General features: G+C 48.8%; 1 pseudogene; it reads left to right on the forward strand.

Annotated features, from left to right (window-relative positions):
• Nucleotides 1-1,363: 1,363 nt before the first annotated feature.
• Nucleotides 1,364-2,003, forward strand: LOC117711611 (programmed cell death protein 5 pseudogene; annotated as a pseudogene).
• The last annotated feature ends 4,398 nt before the right edge of the window (nucleotides 2,004-6,401 follow it).

Raw genomic sequence — 6,401 nt, forward strand, 5'->3', positions numbered from 1 at the left:
ATATTTATTTTATTTATGAGTACACACCAGAAGAGGGCATCGGATCCACTACAGATGGTTGTGAGTCACCATGTAGTTGCTGGGAATTGAACTCAGGATCTCTGGAAGAGCAGTCAGTGCTCTTTTCCTATTGAGAATGGGAAGGCTCTTGTTTCCAGAGGGGAGGGGGATGGGAGGGAGAGCAGAGCAGCCCCAGTCGGGTTAGAGGCAGAATAGGCTGAGGGAGGAGTGTGGAGCCCTCAGGAGAGTGGAGCAACAGAAGCGACTAGAAAGCGACTCCATCCATACCACACAGACTGTGTCCCCTTTGCTCTGAGTGGAGCAGGAAGCCAGGTGGCTGTTCAAAACTGTGTCCTCGGATTCCTCCTGCGACTGTTGCAGGGAGCACAGACTCAGCTTAGGTGCAAGTGTGCTCAGTTTTGAGCTCCAGAGAAGAAGCCTAGTGTCCGATCCCCTCCACACCTGTTCCTCATTCTTTTGGTCCACGTGGCAGGCCAGCTGTCAGTCTGCCTGTCTGGCTGTACTAGGCTGTGGCACAGGGAAACAAGGCCTCTGGATCCCTGGGCTATCCAGTGCATCAAGTCTTCAGAACACAATCCTCATTTGCCCTGTGACCCAGTAGTTGGACTGGTACCTCTCCTTCCTTCTTTCTTTTCTTAATTAAAAAAAAATTTTTAAAAATGTGTGTGTGTGTGTGTGTGTGTGTGTGTGTACACACATCGGATCCCCTGGATCTGAAGTTTCATGCAGTTTTGAGCCACTCATATGGGTGCTGGGAATCGAATTCAGGTCCTCTGCAAGGGTTTTTGACCACTGAGCCGCATCTCCAGCCTCATTTATTATTATTTATTCTCAAACAAGATTTTCACTGAGCTCACTGTTAGGTTTATTTGACATCGTGAAGAACAGCACAAGAAAACCCATTGTCCACTACCCAGGGTCTTCCAGAGGGGACATTCTTTAGAATTGGACCCAGGGTGTTTTTTTGTGGCTGTGGGCCACCTTCTGTGTCTGTGTACAGACGTCTACAGTGTGGACACTTACCACACGTCAGACTCATTTAGACTCCAGTTGGGTTCTGGAAGTTCGGTTTGTATCTTCGGAATTCCTTTATTGGAATATCAGAGAAGTTGTTGGACATAGTGAAGCTCATTTGTGAGCCAGTGCTTGAGGCTGAGGCAGGAGGATCCTGAGTCTGAGAGTATCCTGGGTATTTATACCAAGACCTTGTCTCAAAACAAAGAAACCAAAACCACCACCTACATACATACACACACACACTCACATATACAGTCAATCAATCAATCAATCAATCAATCAATCAATCAACGAGATAAAAACCAAACCAAGCCAGGAGCCAGTGAGACAGCTCAGTATCTGAGCACTGGCTGCCAACGCTAATGATCTGAGTTTGATCTCTGGGACACACAAGGCAGAGGGAGAGAACTGACTTTCAAAAGTTGTGCTCTGGACGGCTGCTGCACCTGCGTGACGTGGGACAGCCGCGATATGGCGGATGAAGAACTCGAGGCGCGGAGGAAGCAGAGGCTGGCCGAGCTGCAGGCCAAGCACAGAGATCCTGGTGATGCAGCCCAACAGGAAGCAAAACAAAGGGAAGCAGACATGAGAAACAGTGTCTTAGCCTGTGCTCTGGGTCAGTCAGCCTGGGCCAGGTAAAGGAACGTAGCACTTGTAAAGCCTGAAAAAACTAAAGCAGTGGAAAACTGTCTTACACAGATGGCACAATATGGACAACTAAGTGGAAGGGCGTCAGAACAAGATTTAATAGAAATACTTGAGAAGGTCAGCCAACAGACAGAAAAGAAGACAACGGTGAAATTCAACAGAAGAAAAGTAGTGGACTCGGATGAAGATGACGCTTACTAAGAGGACGTGCTCAGACGGATGGACGGAGCAGTGTCTAGGACAGTCACCACCTTGTAAATGTTTACTTTGTTCCCTGTCTATATATGCCTTTTGAGAAAATAAACTTGTACCTCAAACTCAAAAAAAAAAAAAAAAAAAAAGTTGTGCTCTGGACTCCACACACACCATAACCTGTGCACACTCCCGTCGTACACGCACGGTGAATGTAATTAAAAACAAAACAAAACCAAAAACCCAAACCACCACCACCACCAGAAAGCAGGATATATATAAGCAGGATATATATAAGCAGAATATATATAAGCAGGATATATATAAGCAGGATATATATATATATATATATATATATATATATATATATATAATTGGAAGGTGGAAGCAAACAGATCAGAAGTTTAAGGTCATCCTCAGCTACATAGCAAGTTAGAGGATAGCCTGGACTACCTGAGATCCTTCCTCTCAAATAAAACAAAACAAAACAACAACAACAAACCTCAAAAATTAACCCCCCCAAACAAAAAACAGCCCTCCCATTTGAAGGAATATCATCAATTGGTTCTGTATTTTTTCTTACTTTTTGTTAAGCTCTCTCTTTAGTAATGGAGCTATCCGGGCTTCCAGAGTTCCACAGAGCAGGTCTGGTCTCCAGGTATCTTGGCTGAGTTAGGAGGAGGGGTTTGAAGTCCCCAGGAGAGCTGGACAACAGGAGTGACATAGACTGTTGCACAGACTGTGTCCCCTTTGCTCCAAGTTGGGCAGGAGGCCAGGAGCTGCTCAACACTGGCTGGCCTCAGACTCCTCCCATGACTGTCCCAAGGGAGCAGAGACCCAGATCAGGTGTGTGTGTCTGTGAGTGTGTGTGTGTTTGTACACATGCGAGTGTACTTAGCTTTTTGCCCCAGAGTGTCCCCCGTGCCGCAGTGTAGCCTGCCATGGACTCTGTGTTCCATCCTAAGCACCATGCGCACACACACACACACACAAACCAAAACCAAAATGTAACACCTGGCTCTTTTGAAAGGTGGAGAGGCCTGATGCTTAGTAGGCTATGCTGTCCTAAAGGTGCAAGCGCACCCCTGCTCCCTGCCCCTGTCCCCTATGCTGTCCTAAAGGTGCAAGCGCACCCCTGCTCCCTGCCCCTGTCCCCTATGCTGTCCTAAAGGTGCAAGCGCACCCCTGCTCCCTGCCCCGTCCCCTATGCTGTCCTAAAGGTGCAAGTGCACCCCTGCTCCCTGCCCCTGTCCCCTATGCTGTCCTAAAGGTGCAAGCGCACCCCTGCTCCCTGCCCCTGTCCCCTATGCTGTCCTAAAGGTGCAAGCGCACCCCTGCTCCCTGCCCCTGTCCCCTATGCTGTCCTAAAGGTGCAAGCGCACCCCTGCTCCCTGCCCCTGTCCCCCAGATCCTGCGGTTCTTGGACCCAGCAGTGGTTATTGGGTTTCCTGGAAATGTGTGTTTTGCACGCTGTCTGTTTTGCACATTTACGTGCATGGATTTTGTGGTTTGAGGATTGTATCTGATGTCAATTCCCAGCGCCAGCTCCCTGGGTTCTGCCGCAGTGATTCCTAACTTTGCAGCACGTCAAGTCCCCTTATTGCCCACCGCCTTTACTGTCCGGGATGCCCAGTCCTCTGCACTCACAGTCGACAACGTCTGTCTTCATCGTTTTCTAGATTATGATTTCCAGGTCTGATGTGCATCATGGTTCAGGAAAAAGCTAGAACTCTCCATCTCTGCCAGCGTCTTGTCAGCTGCCCCTGCATCGTCTGCCTCCCCTTTCCCTGGGATGGGATTGGAGAGAGCAAGGCTTGTGGCGTTCACACTCTCAGACTCAGTTTCCTGGGGCCAGTGTCAGTGTGAACTGTGTCTGTGCTCTCAGTGGAGCTACCTGCCTCTGGCTACTGAAAATCTGTCCTGGCTTTGGATAGGAGCTGTGGCCACATCTTTGGGCTTGACACCTACTAGTGGCCACAGTCACTGGCAGGGTAATAAGGACTGAAGTAAAAGTCAAGGGTCAGAGGTCAGGACTCAGAACAAGATGCATGTGGCGTGTGGCCTTGGAAGCTTCGGTCAAAGCCAATAAGCTGGGGTTTCATCTCAGGGAGGCAGAGCCTCTACTTTGGCAAAGGGTCTCTTGGATTTTGGAGCTAGACTCTGTCAAGGGTTTAAGTTTCTTCCTGGCCTCAGTCTGTGATTGTCCCGTACCCCACCCAGCAGCATCCTTATGGGATGGATCTGCCTCACCATCTATGGGACCATCAGACATTCCTGTGCCTTTCTGAAGGTCATTACTCAGGAGAGGGAGTCGTTCCCCAGGGCCTTTCTTAGCCTCCCAGGCTGCTTTCTTTTGCTTTGCTCCTCAGGGCTCCATCCAGGTAAGGCTTGGAGGGCCCTGATTCCAAACCACTTGGGAAGACAGAGCAGTGGGTAGTATGGTGGGTGTGCGGGCACATAGCAATGAGTGTCAGGGATCTGCACTGGATCAGGAGGCGGGAGCTGGAGGACTGGAGTCTCTGTCCCTTCCCCATCTGCCACACCCCCCATTTGCTGTGGGGGAATGTGACGGAGAAAGGCTATGTCCTGCCTAGAAAATGTGCTTTGGTTCCCTGCTCCCTGACATGTGCTTGGTGTGCTGGTGGAGTCGGCTGACTTTTAACAGCCGATCTCTGATCCCCATGTCTCCCAGACACAGGCCGACTGACAGACAGGTTTATGCTCCTCTAGTGAGGCCCTGCGTAGCCTGGCAGGATGAGGCTGTCCATTTTTAGTTCATTTGGAAAGGGTCTCTCTCAGTCCTTCTTTTCTGTGGGCTCCCAGTTTCCTGCAGACCTCCAGCCTGTCTGCACCCCACCCCTGACTCACAGCTGAGGTTCTCTAGCATCTAAAGCAGGAAAGAAAGGGTTCTGTCCCCCAGAACATTGAACTTCTTTGGTTTGTCTTTTGAAAATCAACCCAAATGTTGTGCTGGGCTGTCTGGATCCTGTCATCTGTGGATGAACAGTGTGCTGACACTCCACCCTCTTACCCCCAGCAGTGAAGACACAGGTCACCTCAGTGCCCTGGAGTGGCAGGAGAGAAAAGCAAAGTGTCTGCTGTCTGTCTGCTACAAGCTTCATGTGTACCAGGGCTGGGAAGGTTTTGAGTCTATCCTGACAGAGCCAGACGGCTTCAGGTCATATACTTCCTAGCTATCGGGCTTGCCATTCTTGTGACACAGAGTCTTCAGTTGTGAACTGGCCAGAGGCTCCCATTTCACAGTGTGTGAAGATTAAATAAATTGATACAAGCAGAAGGCAGGTGTCAATCACAGATGACTGTAGTGATGATGATAATGGAGACTATGACAGTGGTGGTGTAGATGGTGACGATGGTGATGTCATGGCGATGGTTATGGTGACGTTGATGATGAGGGTGGTGATGGTGGTGATGTCATGGTGATGGTTATGGTGATGGTAGTGATGGTGGTTGTAGTCATGGTGATGGTGATGATGGTTGTGATGGTGGTGATATCATGGTGATGGTGATGTCATGGTGATGATGAGGTCAACAGTGATGATGTTAATGATAATGACAGTGGTGGTAGTTAATCTTAATTGCCAACTTGACCAGATGGAATCACTCAGGAGACACATCCTTGAAAGTGTCTATGAGTATGTTTTCTGGGGGGGACCTATACCGGGTGTGGGCATCACAATATCATGGGATATATCCCTAATTGAATAAAAAGAAACAAAACAAGAAGTCAACTGTGCACCCACATTTGTCTCTGCTTTCTTCCTGATCTACCCAGAGCTGAGGGAGTATCCTCACTCCCCTGCTGCAACTCTCTCTGCCATGATGGACTGTATCCATTCAAACCACGAGCCAAAATAAATCTCTCTTTACTGAAGTAGTTTATGTTGGTATTTGGTCACAAATAAGAAAAGTAACTAATGCAGTGTTGATGGTAAAGATGGCATGCTGACACCGTACAGGCATGGTGACCAGCCATTCATCTTGGGTGCTTCAGCGCAGGGGTTAGCAGTGACTACCAGGACATACCTGAGGATGCCTAACCTTACCTTTCAGTGTGGAAGGCAAGTGAACTATAACATAACAACATAATAACTTTTAAAAGATGTGTGTGTGGGGTGTGTGTGTGGGGGGATGTGGGGGTGTGTGTACCACAGGCACACAGAGAAGGGCAGAGGGTATCAGATCCTCTAGAACAGGAATTACAGGGTGTGGGCTGCCTGATGTAGGTGCTAGGAACCAAACCCAGGCACTCTTAACAGCTGAGCCACCTCTCCATCCCAGAACATGGCAACATCTGTACTTACTATCTTAGAGTCATTGCCCTTAAAACAGAAAACAGATGCTGGGTTATAGATTAACTGAGAGTGTATGTACTAGGTCCTGGCTTGCATGCAGACAGACAGATGGACAGAGACAGAGACATGGAGAGACACACTTAGACACAGAGACAGACAGAGACATCCTAAAGAGCCAGAGATAAAAGCAGATAAAAGCTCTTGCCA

The sequence above is a fragment of the Arvicanthis niloticus genome, chromosome 6 (genome assembly GCF_011762505.2).
Source record: "Arvicanthis niloticus isolate mArvNil1 chromosome 6, mArvNil1.pat.X, whole genome shotgun sequence".
Taxonomy (NCBI): Eukaryota; Metazoa; Chordata; class Mammalia; order Rodentia; family Muridae; genus Arvicanthis; species Arvicanthis niloticus.